Source organism: Schistocerca gregaria, chromosome 5, assembly GCF_023897955.1.
Source record: "Schistocerca gregaria isolate iqSchGreg1 chromosome 5, iqSchGreg1.2, whole genome shotgun sequence".
NCBI lineage: Eukaryota > Metazoa > Arthropoda > Insecta > Orthoptera > Acrididae > Schistocerca > Schistocerca gregaria.
The window spans coordinates 74596770-74617555 of NC_064924.1; the positions used below are offsets into that span (position 1 = coordinate 74596770).

General features: G+C 49.3%; 11 non-coding genes and 1 pseudogene across 11 annotated transcripts; all 12 read right to left on the minus strand.

Moving 5' to 3' along the window:
* Positions 1 to 6: 6 nt before the first annotated feature.
* On the minus strand, positions 7 to 125 carry LOC126274740 (5S ribosomal RNA). The gene has a single exon (XR_007550298.1). It is a non-coding gene; the product is annotated as a 5S ribosomal RNA (ribosomal RNA).
* A 1146-nt stretch (positions 126 to 1271) lies between these two features.
* LOC126274741 (5S ribosomal RNA) lies at positions 1272 to 1390 on the minus strand. Its single transcript, XR_007550299.1, has one exon. It is a non-coding gene; the product is annotated as a 5S ribosomal RNA (ribosomal RNA).
* Positions 1391 to 2536: 1146 nt separating this feature from the next.
* Positions 2537 to 2655, minus strand: LOC126274742 (5S ribosomal RNA). The gene has a single exon (XR_007550300.1). It is a non-coding gene; the product is annotated as a 5S ribosomal RNA (ribosomal RNA).
* Positions 2656 to 3799: 1144 nt separating this feature from the next.
* Positions 3800 to 3918, minus strand: LOC126274743 (5S ribosomal RNA). The gene has a single exon (XR_007550301.1). It is a non-coding gene; the product is annotated as a 5S ribosomal RNA (ribosomal RNA).
* Positions 3919 to 5085: 1167 nt separating this feature from the next.
* On the minus strand, positions 5086 to 5204 carry LOC126274744 (5S ribosomal RNA). The gene has a single exon (XR_007550302.1). It is a non-coding gene; the product is annotated as a 5S ribosomal RNA (ribosomal RNA).
* A 1146-nt stretch (positions 5205 to 6350) lies between these two features.
* Positions 6351 to 6469, minus strand: LOC126274745 (5S ribosomal RNA). Its single transcript, XR_007550303.1, has one exon. It is a non-coding gene; the product is annotated as a 5S ribosomal RNA (ribosomal RNA).
* A 7249-nt stretch (positions 6470 to 13718) lies between these two features.
* On the minus strand, positions 13719 to 13836 carry LOC126274532 (5S ribosomal RNA; annotated as a pseudogene).
* Positions 13837 to 14982: 1146 nt separating this feature from the next.
* Positions 14983 to 15101, minus strand: LOC126274747 (5S ribosomal RNA). The gene has a single exon (XR_007550304.1). It is a non-coding gene; the product is annotated as a 5S ribosomal RNA (ribosomal RNA).
* Positions 15102 to 16247: 1146 nt separating this feature from the next.
* LOC126274748 (5S ribosomal RNA) lies at positions 16248 to 16366 on the minus strand. The gene has a single exon (XR_007550305.1). It is a non-coding gene; the product is annotated as a 5S ribosomal RNA (ribosomal RNA).
* Positions 16367 to 17512: 1146 nt separating this feature from the next.
* Positions 17513 to 17631, minus strand: LOC126274749 (5S ribosomal RNA). Its single transcript, XR_007550306.1, has one exon. It is a non-coding gene; the product is annotated as a 5S ribosomal RNA (ribosomal RNA).
* Positions 17632 to 18777: 1146 nt separating this feature from the next.
* On the minus strand, positions 18778 to 18896 carry LOC126274750 (5S ribosomal RNA). Its single transcript, XR_007550307.1, has one exon. It is a non-coding gene; the product is annotated as a 5S ribosomal RNA (ribosomal RNA).
* A 1146-nt stretch (positions 18897 to 20042) lies between these two features.
* Positions 20043 to 20161, minus strand: LOC126274752 (5S ribosomal RNA). The gene has a single exon (XR_007550309.1). It is a non-coding gene; the product is annotated as a 5S ribosomal RNA (ribosomal RNA).
* Positions 20162 to 20786: the final 625 nt, after the last annotated feature.

Sequence of the window (20786 nt, forward strand, 5' to 3'; positions counted from 1 at the left end):
AGAGGGAGCCAACAGCACCCGGTGTTCCCAGGCGGTCACCCATCCAAGTACTAACCGGGCCCGATGTTGCTTAACTTCGGTGATCGGACGAGAACCGGTGTATTCAACATGGTATGGCCGTTGGCGTCCTTATACAGTAGCCGCACGGCAGAAGAAGGCTTCGCCTCTCCTCCCAACACACGCAATCTCCGTTTTCGGTGGCACATTTGACGCAAAGCACGTCCTTCCACCTCGAAGGCGACGCGCTGTGCGGCGCGCCGCCACGTGGGTCAGACGCACAACACAGCTGCTCGTTGCACCGCCTGTCATTCGTTTGTTCGACAAAGTATCCATCTCTTGTAGCGACGAAAGGTAAATTTTTGTTTACAAATTTGCCGTTGTGCACTGCTACAAAACAATATGCCCTGACGTATTTCACAACATTTCTGTCACTTCACACTGTTTTGTTATTTCCAGAGACTCTTTGGAAGTCTTCCTTGGCGCACTCTTTTCAAATTGAGCTCCTTAATATCGTATCTTACGATAGTTTAAAATCAGTATGGAAGCATCTATGTCACATGAGAAAGGTAGCATGAAAAAAGGGCTGGCAGGGGTAGTGACAAGAAAGCAAGAAATGAAGACAGAGGGAAGCGGTCTCACCTGCCTGACACGCGTCGCGCTTCCAGATATTTGCGTAATTCGCACGGTGCATTCTCGGCTGTCCCCTTCCGTCCCGACTTGTCCCGACTTTGCTCGACTGCCGCTCGCTGCCGCTCGGGTCGTGGTCCATATGACAGCACAAGTACGAGAAGCATCTGCGAGATGGGCGCGGGCCGAACCGACGTGTCCGAGGCGCCGTGTGCGGCCGTTCGGAGCTACCAGAGCCGCTCTGTGCTGCGCCGTGCCGTGGAAAGGTGCGAAAACATGCACACAAGACACAGGCTGTTCGGCAAAGTATCCATCTCTTGTAGCGACGAAAGGTAAATTTTTGTTTACAAATTTGCCGTTGTGCACTGCTACAAAATTGGAATTTAGCGCTCCTACAAAACAGTAGGCTCTGACGCATTTTAAGAGCACATCCGTCGATTCGCAGTGTTTCGTTATTTTCAACGAGTTCCTAGCACTCTTCCTCCGCGCATTCTTGTTCAAACTGAGTTCATTGCTGTAATTTCACATCTTACGTTTAATACAGTGGTTTAAAATGCTTGTGGAAGCATCTTTGTCGCACCTGAGAGTTTGTATGAAAAGAGGACTGGCAGGTGTAGTGACATAAAATTTAAAAGAAGAGAGGGAGCCAACAGCACCCGGTGTTCCCAGGCGGTCACCCATCCAAGTACTAACCGGGCCCGATGTTGCTTAACTTCGGTGATCGGACGAGAACCGGTGTATTCAACATGGTATGGCCGTTGGCGTCCTTATACAGTAGCCGCACGGCAGAAGAAGGCTTCGCCTCTCCTCCCAACACACGCAATCTCCGTTTTCGGTGGCACATTTGACGCAAAGCACGTCCTTCCACCTCGAAGGCGACGCGCTGTGCGGCGCGCCGCCACGTGGGTCAGACGCACAACACAGCTGCTCGTTGCACCGCCTGTCATTCGTTTGTTCGACAAAGTATCCATCTCTTGTAGCGACGAAAGGTAAATTTTTGTTTACAAATTTGCCGTTGTGCACTGCTACAAAACAATATGCCCTGACGTATTTCACAACATTTCTGTCACTTCACACTGTTTTGTTATTTCCAGAGACTCTTTGGAAGTCTTCCTTGGCGCACTCTTTTCAAATTGAGCTCCTTAATATCGTGTCTTACGATAGTTTAAAATCAGTATGGAAGCATCTATGTCACATGAGAAAGGTAGCATGAAAAAAGGGCTGGCAGGGGTAGTGACAAGAAAGCAAGAAATGAAGACAGAGGGAAGCGGTCTCACCTGCCTGACACGCGTCGCGCTTCCAGATATTTGCGTAATTCGCACGGTGCATTCTCGGCTGTCCCCTTCCGTCCCGACTTGTCCCGACTTTGCTCGACTGCCGCTCGCTGCCGCTCGGGTCGTGGTCCATATGACAGCACAAGTACGAGAAGCATCTGCGAGATGGGCGCGGGCCGAACCGACGTGTCCGAGGCGCCGTGTGCGGCCGTTCGGAGCTACCAGAGCCGCTCTGTGCTGCGCCGTGCCGTGGAAAGGTGCGAAAACATGCACACAAGACACAGGCTGTTCGGCAAAGTATCCATCTCTTGTAGCGACGAAAGGTAAATTTTTGTTTACAAATTTGCCGTTGTGCACTGCTACAAAATTGGAATTTAGCGCTCCTACAAAACAGTAGGCTCTGACGCATTTTAAGAGCACATCCGTCGATTCGCAGTGTTTCGTTATTTTCAACGAGTTCCTAGCACTCTTCCTCCGCGCATTCTTGTTCAAACTGAGTTCATTGCTGTAATTTCACATCTTACGTTTAATACAGTGGTTTAAAATGCTTGTGGAAGCATCTTTGTCGCACCTGAGAGTTTGTATGAAAAGAGGACTGGCAGGTGTAGTGACATAAAATTTAAAAGAAGAGAGGGAGCCAACAGCACCCGGTGTTCCCAGGCGGTCACCCATCCAAGTACTAACCGGGCCCGATGTTGCTTAACTTCGGTGATCGGACGAGAACCGGTGTATTCAACATGGTATGGCCGTTGGCGTCCTTATACAGTAGCCGCACGGCAGAAGAAGGCTTCGCCTCTCCTCCCAACACACGCAATCTCCGTTTTCGGTGGCACATTTGACGCAAAGCACGTCCTTCCACCTCGAAGGCGACGCGCTGTGCGGCGCGCCGCCACGTGGGTCAGACGCACAACACAGCTGCTCGTTGCACCGCCTGTCATTCGTTTGTTCGACAAAGAATCCATCTCTTGTAGCGACGAAAGGTAAATTTTTGTTTACAAATTTGCCGTTGTGCACTGCTACAAAACAATATGCCCTGACGTATTTCACAACATTTCTGTCACTTCACACTGTTTTGTTATTTCCAGACTCTTTGGAAGTCTTCCTTGGCGCACTCTTTTCAAATTGAGCTCCTTAATATCGTATCTTACGATAGTTTAAAATCAGTATGGAAGCATCTATGTCACATGAGAAAGGTAGCATGAAAAAAGGGCTGGCAGGGGTAGTGACAAGAAAGCAAGAAATGAAGACAGAGGGAAGCGGTCTCACCTGCCTGACACGCGTCGCGCTTCCAGATATTTGCGTAATTCGCACGGTGCATTCTCGGCTGTCCCCTTCCGTCCCGACTTGTCCCGACTTTGCTCGACTGCCGCTCGCTGCCGCTCGGGTCGTGGTCCATATGACAGCACAAGTACGAGAAGCATCTGCGAGATGGGCGCGGGCCGAACCGACGTGTCCGAGGCGCCGTGTGCGGCCGTTCGGAGCTACCAGAGCCGCTCTGTGCTGCGCCGTGCCGTGGAAAGGTGCGAAAACATGCACACAAGACACAGGCTGTTCGGCAAAGTATCCATCTCTTGTAGCGACGAAAGGTAAATTTTTGTTTACAAATTTGCCGTTGTGCACTGCTACAAAATTGGAATTTAGCGCTCCTACAAAACAGTAGGCTCTGACGCATTTTAAGAGCACATCCGTCGATTCGCAGTGTTTCGTTATTTTCAACGAGTTCCTAGCACTCTTCCTCCGCGCATTCTTGTTCAAACTGAGTTCATTGCTGTAATTTCACATCTTACGTTTAATACAGTGGTTTAAAATGCTTGTGGAAGCATCTTTGTCGCACCTGAGAGTTTGTATGAAAAGAGGACTGGCAGGTGTAGTGACATAAAATTTAAAAGAAGAGAGGGAGCCAACAGCACCCGGTGTTCCCAGGCGGTCACCCATCCAAGTACTAACCGGGCCCGATGTTGCTTAACTTCGGTGATCGGACGAGAACCGGTGTATTCAACATGGTATGGCCGTTGGCGTCCTTATACAGTAGCCGCACGGCAGAAGAAGGCTTCGCCTCTTCTCCCAACACACGCAATCTCCGTTTTCGGTGGCACATTTGACGCAAAGCACGTCCTTCCACCTCGAAGGCGACGCGCTGTGCGGCGCGCCGCCACGTGGGTCAGACGCACAACACAGCTGCTCGTTGCACCGCCTGTCATTCGTTTGTTCGACAAAGTATCCATCTCTTGTAGCGACGAAAGGTAAATTTTTGTTTACAAATTTGCCGTTGTGCACTGCTACAAAACAATATGCCCTGACGTATTTCACAACATTTCTGTCACTTCACACTGTTTTGTTATTTCCAGAGACTCTTTGGAAGTCTTCCTTGGCGCACTCTTTTCAAATTGAGCTCCTTAATATCGTATCTTACGATAGTTTAAAATCAGTATGGAAGCATCTATGTCACATGAGAAAGGTAGCATGAAAAAAGGGCTGGCAGGGGTAGTGACAAGAAAGCAAGAAATGAAGACAGAGGGAAGCGGTCTCACCTGCCTGACACGCGTCGCGCTTCCAGATATTTGCGTAATTCGCACGGTGCATTCTCGGCTGTCCCCTTCCGTCCCGACTTGTCCCGACTTTGCTCGACTGCCGCTCGCTGCCGCTCGGGTCGTGGTCCATATGACAGCACAAGTACGAGAAGCATCTGCGAGATGGGCGCGGGCCGAACCGACGTGTCCGAGGCGCCGTGTGCGGCCGTTCGGAGCTACCAGAGCCGCTCTGTGCTGCGCCGTGCCGTGGAAAGGTGCGAAAACATGCACACAAGACACAGGCTGTTCGGCAAAGTATCCATCTCTTGTAGCGACGAAAGGTAAATTTTTGTTTACAAATTTGCCGTTGTGCACTGCTACAAAATTGGAATTTAGCGCTCCTACAAAACAGTAGGCTCTGACGCATTTTAAGAGCACATCCGTCGATTCGCAGTGTTTCGTTATTTTCAACGAGTTCCTAGCACTCTTCCTCCACGCATTCTTGTTCAAACTGAGTTCATTGCTGTAATTTCACATCTTACGTTTAATACAGTGGTTTAAAATGCTTGTGGAAGCATCTAAAATGCTTGTGGAAGCATCTTTGTCGCACCTGAGAGTTTGTATGAAAAGAGGACTGGCAGGTGTAGTGACATAAAATTTAAAAGAAGAGAGGGAGCCAACAGCACCCGGTGTTCCCAGGCGGTCACCCATCCAAGTACTAACCGGGCCCGATGTTGCTTAACTTCGGTGATCGGACGAGAACCGGTGTATTCAACATGGTATGGCCGTTGGCGTCCTTATACAGTAGCCGCACGGCAGAAGAAGGCTTCGCCTCTCCTCCCAACACACGCAATCTCCGTTTTCGGTGGCACATTTGACGCAAAGCACGTCCTTCCACCTCGAAGGCGACGCGCTGTGCGGCGCGCCGCCACGTGGGTCAGACGCACAACACAGCTGCTCGTTGCACCGCCTGTCATTCGTTTGTTCGACAAAGTATCCATCTCTTGTAGCGACGAAAGGTAAATTTTTGTTTACAAATTTGCCGTTGTGCACTGCTACAAAACAATATGCCCTGACGTATTTCACAACATTTCTGTCACTTCACACTGTTTTGTTATTTCCAGAGACTCTTTGGAAGTCTTCCTTGGCGCACTCTTTTCAAATTGAGCTCCTTAATATCGTATCTTACGATAGTTTAAAATCAGTATGGAAGCATCTATGTCACATGAGAAAGGTAGCATGAAAAAAGGGCTGGCAGGGGTAGTGACAAGAAAGCAAGAAATGAAGACAGAGGGAAGCGGTCTCACCTGCCTGACACGCGTCGCGCTTCCAGATATTTGCGTAATTCGCACGGTGCATTCTCGGCTGTCCCCTTCCGTCCCGACTTGTCCCGACTTTGCTCGACTGCCGCTCGCTGCCGCTCGGGTCGTGGTCCATATGACAGCACAAGTACGAGAAGCATCTGCGAGATGGGCGCGGGCCGAACCGACGTGTCCGAGGCGCCGTGTGCGGCCGTTCGGAGCTACCAGAGCCGCTCTGTGCTGCGCCGTGCCGTGGAAAGGTGCGAAAACATGCACACAAGACACAGGCTGTTCGGCAAAGTATCCATCTCTTGTAGCGACGAAAGGTAAATTTTTGTTTACAAATTTGCCGTTGTGCACTGCTACAAAATTGGAATTTAGCGTTCCTACAAAACAGTAGGCTCTGACGCATTTTAAGAGCACATCCGTCGATTCGCAGTGTTTCGTTATTTTCAACGAGTTCCTAGCACTCTTCCTCCGCGCATTCTTGTTCAAACTGAGTTCATTGCTGTAATTTCACATCTTACGTTTAATACAGTGGTTTAAAATGCTTGTGGAAGCATCTTTGTCGCACCTGAGAGTTTGTATGAAAAGAGGACTGGCAGGTGTAGTGACATAAAATTTAAAAGAAGAGAGGGAGCCAACAGCACCCGGTGTTCCCAGGCGGTCACCCATCCAAGTACTAACCGGGCCCGATGTTGCTTAACTTCGGTGATCGGACGAGAACCGGTGTATTCAACATGGTATGGCCGTTGGCGTCCTTATACAGTAGCCGCACGGCAGAAGAAGGCTTCGCCTCTCCTCCCAACACACGCAATCTCCGTTTTCGGTGGCACATTTGACGCAAAGCACGTCCTTCCACCTCGAAGGCGACGCGCTGTGCGGCGCGCCGCCACGTGGGTCAGACGCACAACACAGCTGCTCGTTGCACCGCCTGTCATTCGTTTGTTCGACAAAGTATCCATCTCTTGTAGCGACGAAAGGTAAATTTTTGTTTACAAATTTGCCGTTGTGCACTGCTACAAAACAATATGCCCTGACGTATTTCACAACATTTCTGTCACTTCACACTGTTTTGTTATTTCCAGAGACTCTTTGGAAGTCTTCCTTGGCGCACTCTTTTCAAATTGAGCTCCTTAATATCGTATCTTACGATAGTTTAAAATCAGTATGGAAGCATCTATGTCACATGAGAAAGGTAGCATGAAAAAAGGGCTGGCAGGGGTAGTGACAAGAAAGCAAGAAATGAAGACAGAGGGAAGCGGTCTCACCTGCCTGACACGCGTCGCGCTTCCAGATATTTGCGTAATTCGCACGGTGCATTCTCGGCTGTCCCCTTCCGTCCCGACTTGTCCCGACTTTGCTCGACTGCCGCTCGCTGCCGCTCGGGTCGTGGTCCATATGACAGCACAAGTACGAGAAGCATCTGCGAGATGGGCGCGGGCCGAACCGACGTGTCCGAGGCGCCGTGTGCGGCCGTTCGGAGCTACCAGAGCCGCTCTGTGCTGCGCCGTGCCGTGGAAAGGTGCGAAAACATGCACACAAGACACAGACTGTTCGGCAAAGTATCCATCTCTTGTAGCGACGAAAGGTAAATTTTTGTTTACAAATTTGCCGTTGTGCACTGCTACAAAATTGGAATTTAGCGTTCCTACAAAACAGTAGGCTCTGACGCATTTTAAGAGCACATCCGTCGATTCGCAGTGTTTCGTTATTTTCAACGAGTTCCTAGCACTCTTCCTCCGCGCATTCTTGTTCAAACTGAGTTCATTGCTGTAATTTCACATCTTACGTTTAATACAGTGGTTTAAAATGCTTGTGGAAGCATCTTTGTCGCACCTGAGAGTTTGTATGAAAAGAGGACTGGCAGGTGTAGTGACATAAAATTTAAAAGAAGAGAGGGAGCCAACAGCACCTTTTTTTTTTTTTTTTTTTTTTCTTTTTTTTTTTTTTTTTAATGAGAGGGAGCCAACAGCACTTTTTTTTTCATAAATTAAATAGGCCTGCAACACGTGAAAACGAAATGTGATAAATGCCTCCCATTTATACGCCAAAAACAGAGAGAGGAAACGGAAAGATAAGGCGGATTCACACCGTAACAATCGATGATGACGACTGTCCAAAGGGAACACAAAACATTTGTACGCAACCAGGACGACGCATCCACCGGAAAAGGAAAGTCATTGTCGGTCGGGCATCGAGCGTGGCTGGCAGGCGGCGGCAATGAGGGCAGGGGTCAATTAGTCTGAGGCCTGGCCACAGTGTCGCCCCCACACCCGTCACCACTCATATCGACCGTAAAACAAAACAATATTTCATGTATGAAAAAAAAGAGAAATCGCAACAGCCTAGGTATAGTAAAAACAACATGAAACAAAACGCTATTTTAAAGCGCCGGTAATCCCGGTGTGAAATCCCACACCGACGAAAGGTTCCAAAAGTGCCGAGCGCAGACACGTGACGAGAAGTGGGAGCGCTCGACAGTAAAAGAAATGAAAAAAGAAAAAAGAAAAAAAAATAACGCAAACAGTCACCACTAGAAACTAGAACTGAAACATCAGTAAAGAATCTCGTCACGCCACATACGGGGAAAAAAAAGAAAAAAGAAAAAAGAAACTAATAATACCGACACTCATGCCAAACAAGAAGTTTGGCAATAACGTCCAGAAAAAACTGAAAAGACTTCTGATGTCGTTCGATAGTCAAGTTTCGGCAATTTTCGTTCCAGAAAACATAGAGAAAGTCGCATTTATTCATATTGTGTCGAACAAGGGCAATTTGAAAATACGAGACAATAACATCCATGTTACGCAGGTACCGACATACGCGCAAAAGCATGCGCCAGTGCGACCTGCAAAAAATTTGCAAAATTTTGCCGATAATGTGGCGATGTCTGAATCTGAGAATGTTGGGTCCATAAATAGGTAAGGAAGTCCAAATCGGTACACAACTTTAAAGAGAAAATAGCAAAAACTGTATGGCCAAAGATCCACACCGTGGCATTTCGCTTGGTGGTGGGGTAGACGACACACTGCGGAATTAATACATCATCCACAGTAACGGTTCGAGCGTCCACCCGCTGAATCAGACGAATCATATCCCTGGCGACGTCCCAAACACGGCGGAAGCGGTCACACGCAAAGCGGTGTTCAAGAGTATCGTCGACAGTACACACGTCACACACTCCAGATGGGATAAGGTTGATGGAATGAAGTTTGGAGTTGGTAGGGATGGTGCGATGCACCACCTTGTACCATGCAGCGTGTACGGAAGCCGGGAGGACTTTGTTGGCGAGGTTTTGCCACACTGCCACCCAGTTGCAGCGTGGCAATCGATACTCCCACTTGCAACGAATAGGAGGTCCGCGTATAGCATCGCAGACAGCGCTAACCGTGTGGGCGGAGATGTCACGAAGTGTCAGGTAACTATTATCGAAATAGTAGCGGCGCACGTAAGAAAGATAAAACGGGATGTGCGACACAGAAACAGGTGCCACTTCAGAATGAGGACGATAACGATTAAAAACAACCGCGGTGGGACTGCAAGGTGCCTTCTGCATAACAGCGGTAATTCTCTTCCAAAGGAGAGCCGCACATTTGGCTGAAAAATCGACAAGTCCCAAACCGCCGTCGGACAGGCCCAAGGTACAGACAGCATGTGACACCTTAAAAATCTCCCCCCTCCATAAAAACCAGTAAATCGCCTGTGTGATGGCGCGCCCCAATTGCTTGGGTACCGGGAGAACCTGCGCAAGGTACCACGCCCTTGCCAAGAAGTTATTATTTATTAACTGCACCTTTTCCCGAAGGGCCAAATTTCGGACCGCATGGATCTTGACAACAGCACGAATCCGATGCAGCGTAGGCCGCCAATTTAATGCTTCCATCTGCTGTGGATTCGAGGATAAAAGGACTCCAAGAACTTTATGCTGCTGCTGTACACAGAACCAGTCCCTACGAAGGGTACGTGCGCGGGCGGTGAGCGGTAAAAGAACAGTTTTCTGTGTATTGACAATCGCCCCCGTAGCTTGTTCAAAGTTGTGCAGAACGACTTGCAACCTGTCAACATCGTCTAAATGCTCAATAAATACGCCAAGGTCATCAGCGTATGCTTTACAAACCAATCTGGTAGTCCCCATCTGAACGCCGCGACATTCCTGACCGATATAGCGGAGGAGGGGATCCAGCGCAATGGCAAAAAGCGCCATGGAAAGCGGACACCCTTGCCGCACGGAGCGACCTACACGAAAAGCAGGAGTAAGACGACCATTAACACAAATGCGTGACATGGCATTTTGCAACAGATGCGTCACTAATTTGGTAAATTTATAACCAAACCCCATGCGCACCAAAACCTGACGCAAATAAAAATGACTAATACGGTCAAAGGCATTCTTAAAATCAACTAATAAAATCGCCGCAGTCCGAAGCCGAGCACTTTTTACATAACCAATGCAGTCCCTGTAAGCAAGGATAGCGTCAAAGATATTCCGATCGCGCACCGCACACGTTTGCTGAGGACTAAGTACCGCCGGCAAAATGTTTTTAAGTCGCTGAGCGACGCAGCGCGTGACGATCTTGTAGTCAACATTTAATAAAGTAATCGGACGGACAGCGTCGATATTTGGCACAGCATTGGATTTGGGAACGAGCGTCACAACCCCCTCCACAAAGGCAGCTGGTACAGTCACACCATTTCGAATATCATTTACCAAATCTACTAAAATCTCACTAAAAAGATGAAAAAATTTCAAATAAAATTCCGCAGGAATCCCATCTGGACCTGGAGACTTCCCGTTGGGACTCCGCCGAACGGCATCGAGAACTTCATCAGACGTAAAGGCGGCAGTTAAATGATTCCTGTCCGGGCGAGTTAAAACGTGGGGTACAGTCTGCAAAAAATCTCGCAACGCGTCGGAATCCACATCAACAGCACGGAAAAGTGAAGCGAAATGTTCAAAAATATCTGTTTCAATTTCCGACTGTACAGAAGTTCGATCGCCGTTTCGCAGCCGCCAAACATTAATCTTCAAACGTTCACGGCGTTTGCGTTCTCTGTGTAAATGGTAAATGGACAGAGGTTCCCCAGTAACAAGTCCCGCAGGCTGACTTCGGACGGTCACCCCATCACTAACGGCACGCATGTCAAGTAAAAGCTTTGCTTGAAATTGCTTCATAGTAGGCAACAACTCGGGCTGTGACGTCACCCGCAACGCTAAGTCCCGTAAACAAGCCTGGCGGAAGCGAGCCGTTGCCCGACGCCAGCGTGCCGCCTCACGGCTGTAATCAATTAAAAATTTCCTAATCGCCGGTTTAACTATCGCAACCCACCACTCAATGGTGCTACTATGACCGCCTCGAGTCCGTAACAACCGTTGCCATATACGGTTAAAACAAGTCACAAAATGGTCGTCATTGAGTAAACTGCAATTGAACTTCCACAAATTGGTACGGCGAGGAACACACAAACGAGGCAATAAAAGACGACAGGAGTAACTGGAGTGGTCAGAAAATACGACAGGAGTCACGTCAGCACTACAAATACGGGCAGACAGCTGCCTAGACACATAAATCCGATCGAGGCGGCTACGCCCGGTACCGTAAAAATAGGTGAAGTAGGTGAAATCCGGGTGTAAAACACGCCACGTGTCGAGCAGCTGAAAACTAGTGACTAAAGTACCCAGCTCGTGACATTTGTTTGGACGCGGCTCTTGATCGCTGTCGTCTAAAACACAATTAAAATCACCCCCAACGATTAAAGTATCGACATTCCTGGATAGAAGCTGACACAAATCTCTACCATAAAAGTCAGCCCTGGCCGGTTTAACATTTCCTGACGGAGCGTACACATTTACAAACACAATTCCAAAAATGGTACAAGCAACAGCGCGACCGTTCGGTAAAATGTCAACGTTAGATATTGGTAAGCCAGAACGCACTAAAATTGCAGTGCCCGTATCGTTATCAGGGGCAATATTATCAATCACAGTAAAATCAGTAAAATCATGCAAAAACAAAAGCGCTTCACAAGTCACCTCCTGTAAAAAAGCGACGTGACAGTTATTATCATACAAGAAATTTTTTAAAATCATAGCCTTCTGCGGATTTCGCAACTTATTAAGATTAACTGTTAAGATGTTCCACTGGCTACAGTCGTTAACCATATACACGTAATAACACAGTTAAAAAACAAGAAAATAAAAGAAAAACATGAAATTTGCTTAAAACAAGATAAAACATACAAACTTGCTAGGAGGGGGAGGACATACAATGAGTCACACTAATGGTTACCACCGGCCTCCACGTCCGCCGACCAATCCTGTGACTGACTAGGAAGGGGGGGCGGGAGCGGTGGAGTCCCAGAAACTGTGACTGCACTTTCTGTGACGGAATGCTCCACGGCGGGCATCTCGACATCCGAAGATAAAGGCGGCACCAAATCGTGGGTGGAAGGGGGGGCACGACGAAGGTGCGAATCTTCGGCCTTTCTTTTGGTTGGAAAGGGGGAAGGTGTCACAGACAAAGGCGGATCCACCGCCATGCCGGAATCGGCATCAGAAGTCGGTTGGCTCAGGAAGGTTTTCAAATGTTGCACCGCGATGTCACGTTTCTGCGTTGCAGCAACAACATCACCCCCCGGCTGAGTGCGGGAAGAGGTCTGCTTTTTCGCGTGGCGCCTGCTGCCTCCCCCCTGAGACGGGCGGTGGCCGAGGTCTACGCCGTCGCGCGTGGCCGGTTGTCGGGAGGTCGGTTGCCCGACCGACCGAACCTGAGGGGGGGGGCAGGAGAACGCGCCACCGGAGACGGACTCCGATTTTTGTCCGAAAAACCACGCGTATTAAACGAAGCAGAGCTACTGGCACTACGTAAACGTGGGGTGCCAGAAGCTCGAGCGACATTCCGGTCCCTACGCGGTTTCGGTGCAGTAAAAGCTTCACGTTCTACAACAGCACTGGCAGCAGAAAGACTGTCGGGGACGGTAGTAGGAGCAACCGCCGATATGTCGGGTTCCGTAACCGGGACAGTATGCGGAACAATTTCTCCCGACATCGGCACGGATTGCGGTGAGACTTCGTCCACTACCGGTTTTTCAAAAACAGATTCAGTTGTCGCAGCCGCGAGCAAAGAAGGCTCAACAGGACGTTCAGAAACAGAAACAGAGTCACTATCAGGAACAGACGTGTCCATAACGTCAGCGGCGGCCGATACAGGGGGGGCGGCCGCGAGTTGCACACGTGCGGGGGGGGCGGAACCTAAACTCGTTGCAGCAACAGAAGCAAAGCTAGGCCCACTTAAAACGTCCTCACGTGGCAACTGAACAGGCTGCCTGCGTTTAGGACAGTTTTGTCGGTAATGACCAACAGCACCGCAAAAGGAACACGTCTGAGGTTGACCACTATAGGTTATAAAAGCACGATGACCGTTAACTAACAAGAAGGACGGAATATGTTGTCGTACTATCATCTTTACACTCCTCACGCCGTTTTCGACCTGAAAAACATAGGCGGAAGACCACTTCTCTTTAAAAACAGATAGCACGGTCCCGTACGGCCGCAAATGACGAGATATTGTCACTAGATCGCGTGTTAAAGGCAAGTTGAACACACGAACATTTCGAAGGCCAAACCCACCATGAGAAATAGTCACGTTACTAATGCGACCGTCTAGATGTCGAAATTTACGGATACCATCATTAACATTTACCACGGTATCACACAATTCGGGAGTTTTCAACTTCAAAACACGGAATTGATAAAAGTATCAAATTGAACTCCGAGAACGTCATCGGTCGACAAACACAATTCCTCAAGTATCCAACGGTGAATTTCGAAAGCTGACGGTTTTTCCGACGGAACTATCGAATTCGCATTGCACATTATTTTGTCGTTCTTCACTATTATCATACAACATTGCCATAACTTACGGACTTGATGAAATGTAGCCGCGAGGCAGGAGACAGACGACACGCGAGGCGCCGCCGGCCAAGTCGCACAAGGAAGTACTGCTCGCTCGGCACCGAGGTGTTGCCAGGCGGGCAGACAGCCAAGTACTAACCGGGCCCGATGTTGCTTAACTTCGGTGATCGGACGAGAACCGGTGTATTCAACATGGTATGGCCGTTGGCGTCCTTATACAGTAGCCGCACGGCAGAAGAAGGCTTCGCCTCTCCTCCCAACACACGCAATCTCCGTTTTCGGTGGCACATTTGACGCAAAGCACGTCCTTCCACCTCGAAGGCGACGCGCTGTGCGGCGCGCCGCCACGTGGGTCAGACGCACAACACAGCTGCTCGTTGCACCGCCTGTCATTCGTTTGTTCGACAAAGTATCCATCTCTTGTAGCGACGAAACACACGCGAGACAGATCAAATTTGCCGTTGTGCACTGCTACAAAACAATATGCCCTGACGTATTTCACAACATTTCTGTCACTTCACACTGTTTTGTTATTTCCAGAGACTCTTTGGAAGTCTTCCTTGGCGCACTCTTTTCAAATTGAGCTCCTTAATATCGTATCTTACGATAGTTTAAAATCAGTATGGAAGCATCTATGTCACATGAGAAAGGTAGCATGAAAAAAGGGCTGGCAGGGGTAGTGACAAGAAAGCAAGAAATGAAGACAGAGGGAAGCGGTCTCACCTGCCTGACACGCGTCGCGCTTCCAGATATTTGCGTAATTCGCACGGTGCATTCTCGGCTGTCCCCTTCCGTCCCGACTTGTCCCGACTTTGCTCGACTGCCGCTCGCTGCCGCTCGGGTCGTGGTCCATATGACAGCACAAGTACGAGAAGCATCTGCGAGATGGGCGCGGGCCGAACCGACGTGTCCGAGGCGCCGTGTGCGGCCGTTCGGAGCTACCAGAGCCGCTCTGTGCTGCGCCGTGCCGTGGAAAGGTGCGAAAACATGCACACAAGACACAGGCTGTTCGGCAAAGTATCCATCTCTTGTAGCGACGAAAGGTAAATTTTTGTTTACAAATTTGCCGTTGTGCACTGCTACAAAATTGGAATTTAGCGCTCCTACAAAACAGTAGGCTCTGACGCATTTTAAGAGCACATCCGTCGATTCGCAGTGTTTCGTTATTTTCAACGAGTTCCTAGCACTCTTCCTCCGCGCATTCTTGTTCAAACTGAGTTCATTGCTGTAATTTCACATCTTACGTTTAATACAGTGGTTTAAAATGCTTGTGGAAGCATCTTTGTCGCACCTGAGAGTTTGTATGAAAAGAGGACTGGCAGGTGTAGTGACATAAAATTTAAAAGAAGAGAGGGAGCCAACAGCACCCGGTGTTCCCAGGCGGTCACCCATCCAAGTACTAACCGGGCCCGATGTTGCTTAACTTCGGTGATCGGACGAGAACCGGTGTATTCAACATGGTATGGCCGTTGGCGTCCTTATACAGTAGCCGCACGGCAGAAGAAGGCTTCGCCTCTCCTCCCAACACACGCAATCTCCGTTTTCGGTGGCACATTTGACGCAAAGCACGTCCTTCCACCTCGAAGGCGACGCGCTGTGCGGCGCGCCGCCACGTGGGTCAGACGCACAACACAGCTGCTCGTTGCACCGCCTGTCATTCGTTTGTTCGACAAAGTATCCATCTCTTGTAGCGACGAAAGGTAAATTTTTGTTTACAAATTTGCCGTTGTGCACTGCTACAAAACAATATGCCCTGACGTATTTCACAACATTTCTGTCACTTCACACTGTTTTGTTATTTCCAGAGACTCTTTGGAAGTCTTCCTTGGCGCACTCTTTTCAAATTGAGCTCCTTAATATCGTATCTTACGATAGTTTAAAATCAGTATGGAAGCATCTATGTCACATGAGAAAGGTAGCATGAAAAAAGGGCTGGCAGGGGTAGTGACAAGAAAGCAAGAAATGAAGACAGAGGGAAGCGGTCTCACCTGCCTGACACGCGTCGCGCTTCCAGATATTTGCGTAATTCGCACGGTGCATTCTCGGCTGTCCCCTTCCGTCCCGACTTGTCCCGACTTTGCTCGACTGCCGCTCGCTGCCGCTCGGGTCGTGGTCCATATGACAGCACAAGTACGAGAAGCATCTGCGAGATGGGCGCGGGCCGAACCGACGTGTCCGAGGCGCCGTGTGCGGCCGTTCGGAGCTACCAGAGCCGCTCTGTGCTGCGCCGTGCCGTGGAAAGGTGCGAAAACATGCACACAAGACACAGGCTGTTCGGCAAAGTATCCATCTCTTGTAGCGACGAAAGGTAAATTTTTGTTTACAAATTTGCCGTTGTGCACTGCTACAAAATTGGAATTTAGCGCTCCTACAAAACAGTAGGCTCTGACGCATTTTAAGAGCACATCCGTCGATTCGCAGTGTTTCGTTATTTTCAACGAGTTCCTAGCACTCTTCCTCCGCGCATTCTTGTTCAAACTGAGTTCATTGCTGTAATTTCACATCTTACGTTTAATACAGTGGTTTAAAATGCTTGTGGAAGCATCTTTGTCGCACCTGAGAGTTTGTATGAAAAGAGGACTGGCAGGTGTAGTGACATAAAATTTAAAAGAAGAGAGGGAGCCAACAGCACCCGGTGTTCCCAGGCGGTCACCCATCCAAGTACTAACCGGGCCCGATGTTGCTTAACTTCGGTGATCGGACGAGAACCGGTGTATTCAACATGGTATGGCCGTTGGCGTCCTTATACAGTAGCCGCACGGCAGAAGAAGGCTTCGCCTCTCCTCCCAACACACGCAATCTCCGTTTTCGGTGGCACATTTGACGCAAAGCACGTCCTTCCACCTCGAAGGCGACGCGCTGTGCGGCGCGCCGCCACGTGGGTCAGACGCACAACACAGCTGCTCGTTGCACCGCCTGTCATTCGTTTGTTCGACAAAGTATCCATCTCTTGTAGCGACGAAAGGTAAATTTTTGTTTACAAATTTGCCGTTGTGCACTGCTACAAAACAATATGCCCTGACGTATTTCACAACATTTCTGTCACTTCACACTGTTTTGTTATTTCCAGAGACTCTTTGGAAGTCTTCCTTGGCGCACTCTTTTCAAATTGAGCTCCTTAATATCGTATCTTACGATAGTTTAAAATCAGTATGGAAGCATCTATGTCACATGAGAAAGGTAGCATGAAAAAAGGGCTGGCAGGGGTAGTGACAAGAAAGCAAGAAATGAAGACAGAGGGAAGCGGTCTCACCTGCCTGACACGCGTCGCGCTTCCAGATATTTGCGTAATTCGCACGGTGCATTCTCGGCTGTCCCCTTCCGTCCCGACTTGTCCCGACTTTGCTCGACTGCCGCTCGCTGCCGCTCGGGTCGTGGTCCATATGACAGCACAAGTACGAGAAGCATCTGCGAGATGGGCGCGGGCCGAACCGACGTGTCCGAGGCGCCGTGTGCGGCCGTTCGGAGCTACCAGAGCCGCTCTGTGCTGCGCCGTGCCGTGGAAAGGTGCGAAAACATGCACACAAGACACAGGCTGTTCGGCAAAGTATCCATCTCTTGTAGCGACGAAAGGTAAATTTTTGTTTACAAATTTGCCGTTGTGCACTGCTACAAAATTGGAATTTAGCGCTCCTACAAAACAGTAGGCTCTGACGCATTTTAAGAGCACATCCGTCGATTCGCAGTGTTTCGTTATTTTCAACGAGTTCCTAGCACTCTTCCTCCGCGCATTCTTGTTCAAACTGAGTTCATTGCTGTAATTTCACATCTTACGTTTAATACAGTGGTTTAAAATGCTTGTGGAAGCATCTTTGTCGCACCTGAGAGTTTGTATGAAAAGAGGACTGGCAGGTGTAGTGACATAAAATTTAAAAGAAGAGAGGGAGCCAACAGCACCCGGTGTTCCCAGGCGGTCACCCATCCAAGTACTAACCGGGCCCGATGTTGCTTAACTTCGGTGATCGGACGAGAACCGGTGTATTCAACATGGTATGGCCGTTGGCGTCCTTATACAGTAGCCGCACGGCAGAAGAAGGCTTCGCCTCTCCTCCCAACACACGCAATCTCCGTTTTCGGTGGCACATTTGACGCAAAGCACGTCCTTCCACCTCGAAGGCGACGCGCTGTGCGGCGCGCCGCCACGTGGGTCAGACGCACAACACAGCTGCTCGTTGCACCGCCTGTCATTCGTTTGTTCGACAAAGTATCCATCTCTTGTAGCGACGAAAGGTAAATTTTTGTTTACAAATTTGCCGTTGTGCACTGCTACAAAACAATATGCCCTGACGTATTTCACAACATTTCTGTCACTTCACACTGTTTTGTTATTTCCAGAGACTCTTTGGAAGTCTTCCTTGGCGCACTCTTTTCAAATTGAGCTCCTTAATATCGTATCTTACGATAGTTTAAAATCAGTATGGAAGCATCTATGTCACATGAGAAAGGTAGCATGAAAAAAGGGCTGGCAGGGGTAGTGACAAGAAAGCAAGAAATGAAGACAGAGGGAAGCGGTCTCACCTGCCTGACACGCGTCGCGCTTCCAGATATTTGCGTAATTCGCACGGTGCATTCTCGGCTGTCCCCTTCCGTCCCGACTTGTCCCGACTTTGCTCGACTGCCGCTCGCTGCCGCTCGGGTCGTGGTCCATATGACAGCACAAGTACGAGAAGCATCTGCGAGATGGGCGCGGGCCGAACCGACGTGTCCGAGGCGCCGTGTGCGGCCGTTCGGAGCTACCAGAGCCGCTCTGTGCTGCGCCGTGCCGTGGAAAGGTGCGAAAACATGCACACAAGACACAGGCTGTTCGGCAAAGTATCCATCTCTTGTAGCGACGAAAGGTAAATTTTTGTTTACAAATTTGCCGTTGTGCACTGCTACAAAATTGGAATTTAGCGCTCCTACAAAACAGTAGGCTCTGACGCATTTTAAGAGCACATCCGTCGATTCGCAGTGTTTCGTTATTTTCAACGAGTTCCTAGCACTCTTCCTCCGCGCATTCTTGTTCAAACTGAGTTCATTGCTGTAATTTCACATCTTACGTTTAATACAGTGGTTTAAAATGCTTGTGGAAGCATCTTTGTCGCACCTGAGAGTTTGTATGAAAAGAGGACTGGCAGGTGTAGTGACATAAAATTTAAAAGAAGAGAGGGAGCCAACAGCACCCGGTGTTCCCAGGCGGTCACCCATCCAAGTACTAACCGGGCCCGATGTTGCTTAACTTCGGTGATCGGACGAGAACCGGTGTATTCAACATGGTATGGCCGTTGGCGTCCTTATACAGTAGCCGCACGGCAGAAGAAGGCTTCGCCTCTCCTCCCAACACACGCAATCTCCGTTTTCGGTGGCACATTTGACGCAAAGCACGTCCTTCCACCTCGAAGGCGACGCGCTGTGCGGCGCGCCGCCACGTGGGTCAGACGCACAACACAGCTGCTCGTTGCACCGCCTGTCATTCGTTTGTTCGACAAAGTATCCATCTCGTGTAGCGACGAAAGGTAAATTTTTGTTTACAAATTTGCCGTTGTGCACTGCTACAAAACAATATGCCCTGACGTATTTCACAACATTTCTGTCACTTCACACTGTTTTGTTATTTCCAGAGACTCTTTGGAAGTCTTCCTTGGCGCACTCTTTTCAAATTGAGCTCCTTAATATCGTATCTTACGATAGTTTAAAATCAGTATGGAAGCATCTATGTCACATGAGAAAGGTAGCATGAAAAAAGGGCTGGCAGGGGTAGTGACAAGAAAGCAAGAAATGAAGACAGAGGGAAGCGGTCTCACCTGCCTGACACGCGTCGCGCTTCCAGATATTTGCGTAATTCGCACGGTGCATTCTCGGCTGTCCCCTTCCGTCCCGACTTGTCCCGACTTTGCTCGACTGCCGCTCGCTGCCGCTCGGGTCGTGGTCCATATGACAGCACAAGTACGAGAAGCATCTGCGAGATGGGCGCGGGCCGAACCGACGTGTCCGAGGCGCCGTGTGCGGCCGTTCGGAGCTACCAGAGCCGCTCTGTGCTGCGCCGTGCCGTGGAAAGGTGCGAAAACATGCACACAAGACACAGGCTGTTCGGCAAAGTATCCATCTCTTGTAGCGACGAAAGGTAAATTTTTGTTTACAAATTTGCCGTTGTGCACTGCTACAAAATTGGAATTTAGCGCTCCTACAAAACAGTAGGCTCTGACGCATTTTAAGAGCACATCCGTCGATTCGCAGTGTTTCGTTATTTTCAACGAGTTCCTAGCACTCTTCCTCCGCGCATTCTTGTTCAAACTGAGTTCATTGCTGTAATTTCACATCTTACGTTTAATACAGTGGTTTAAAATGCTTGTGGAAGCATCTTTGTCGCACCTGAGAGTTTGTATGAAAAGAGGACTGGCAGGTGTAGTGACATAAAATTTAAAAGAAGAGAGGGAGCCAACAGCACCCGGTGTTCCCAGGCGGTCACCCATCCAAGTACTAACCGGGCCCGATGTTGCTTAACTTCGGTGATCGGACGAGAACCGGTGTATTCAACATGGTATGGCCGTTGGCGTCCTTATACAGTAGCCGCACGGCAGAAGAAGGCTTCGCCTCTCCTCCCAACACACGCAATCTCCGTTTTCGGTGGCACATTTGACGCAAAGCACGTCCTTCCACCTCGAAGGCGACGCGCTGTGCGGCGCGCCGCCACGTGGGTCAGACGCACAACACAGCTGCTCGTTGCACCGCCTGTCATTCGTTTGTTCGACAAAGTATCCATCTCTTGTAGCGACGAAAGGTAAATTTTTGTTTACAAATTTGCCGTTGTGCACTGCTACAAAACAATATGCCCTGACGTATTTCACAACATTTCTGTCACTTCACACTGTTTTGTTATTTCCAGAGACTCTTTGGAAGTCTTCCTTGGCGCACTCTTTTCAAATTGAGCTCCTTAATATCGTATCTTACGATAGTTTAAAATCAGTATGGAAGCATCTATGTCACATGAGAAAGGTAGCATGAAAAAAGGGCTGGCAGGGGTAGTGACAAGAAAGCAAGAAATGAAGACAGAGGGAAGCGGTCTCACCTGCCTGACACGCGTCGCGCTTCCAGATATTTGCGTAATTCGCACGGTGCATTCTCGGCTGTCCCCTTCCGTCCCGACTTGTCCCGACTTTGCTCGACTGCCGCTCGCTGC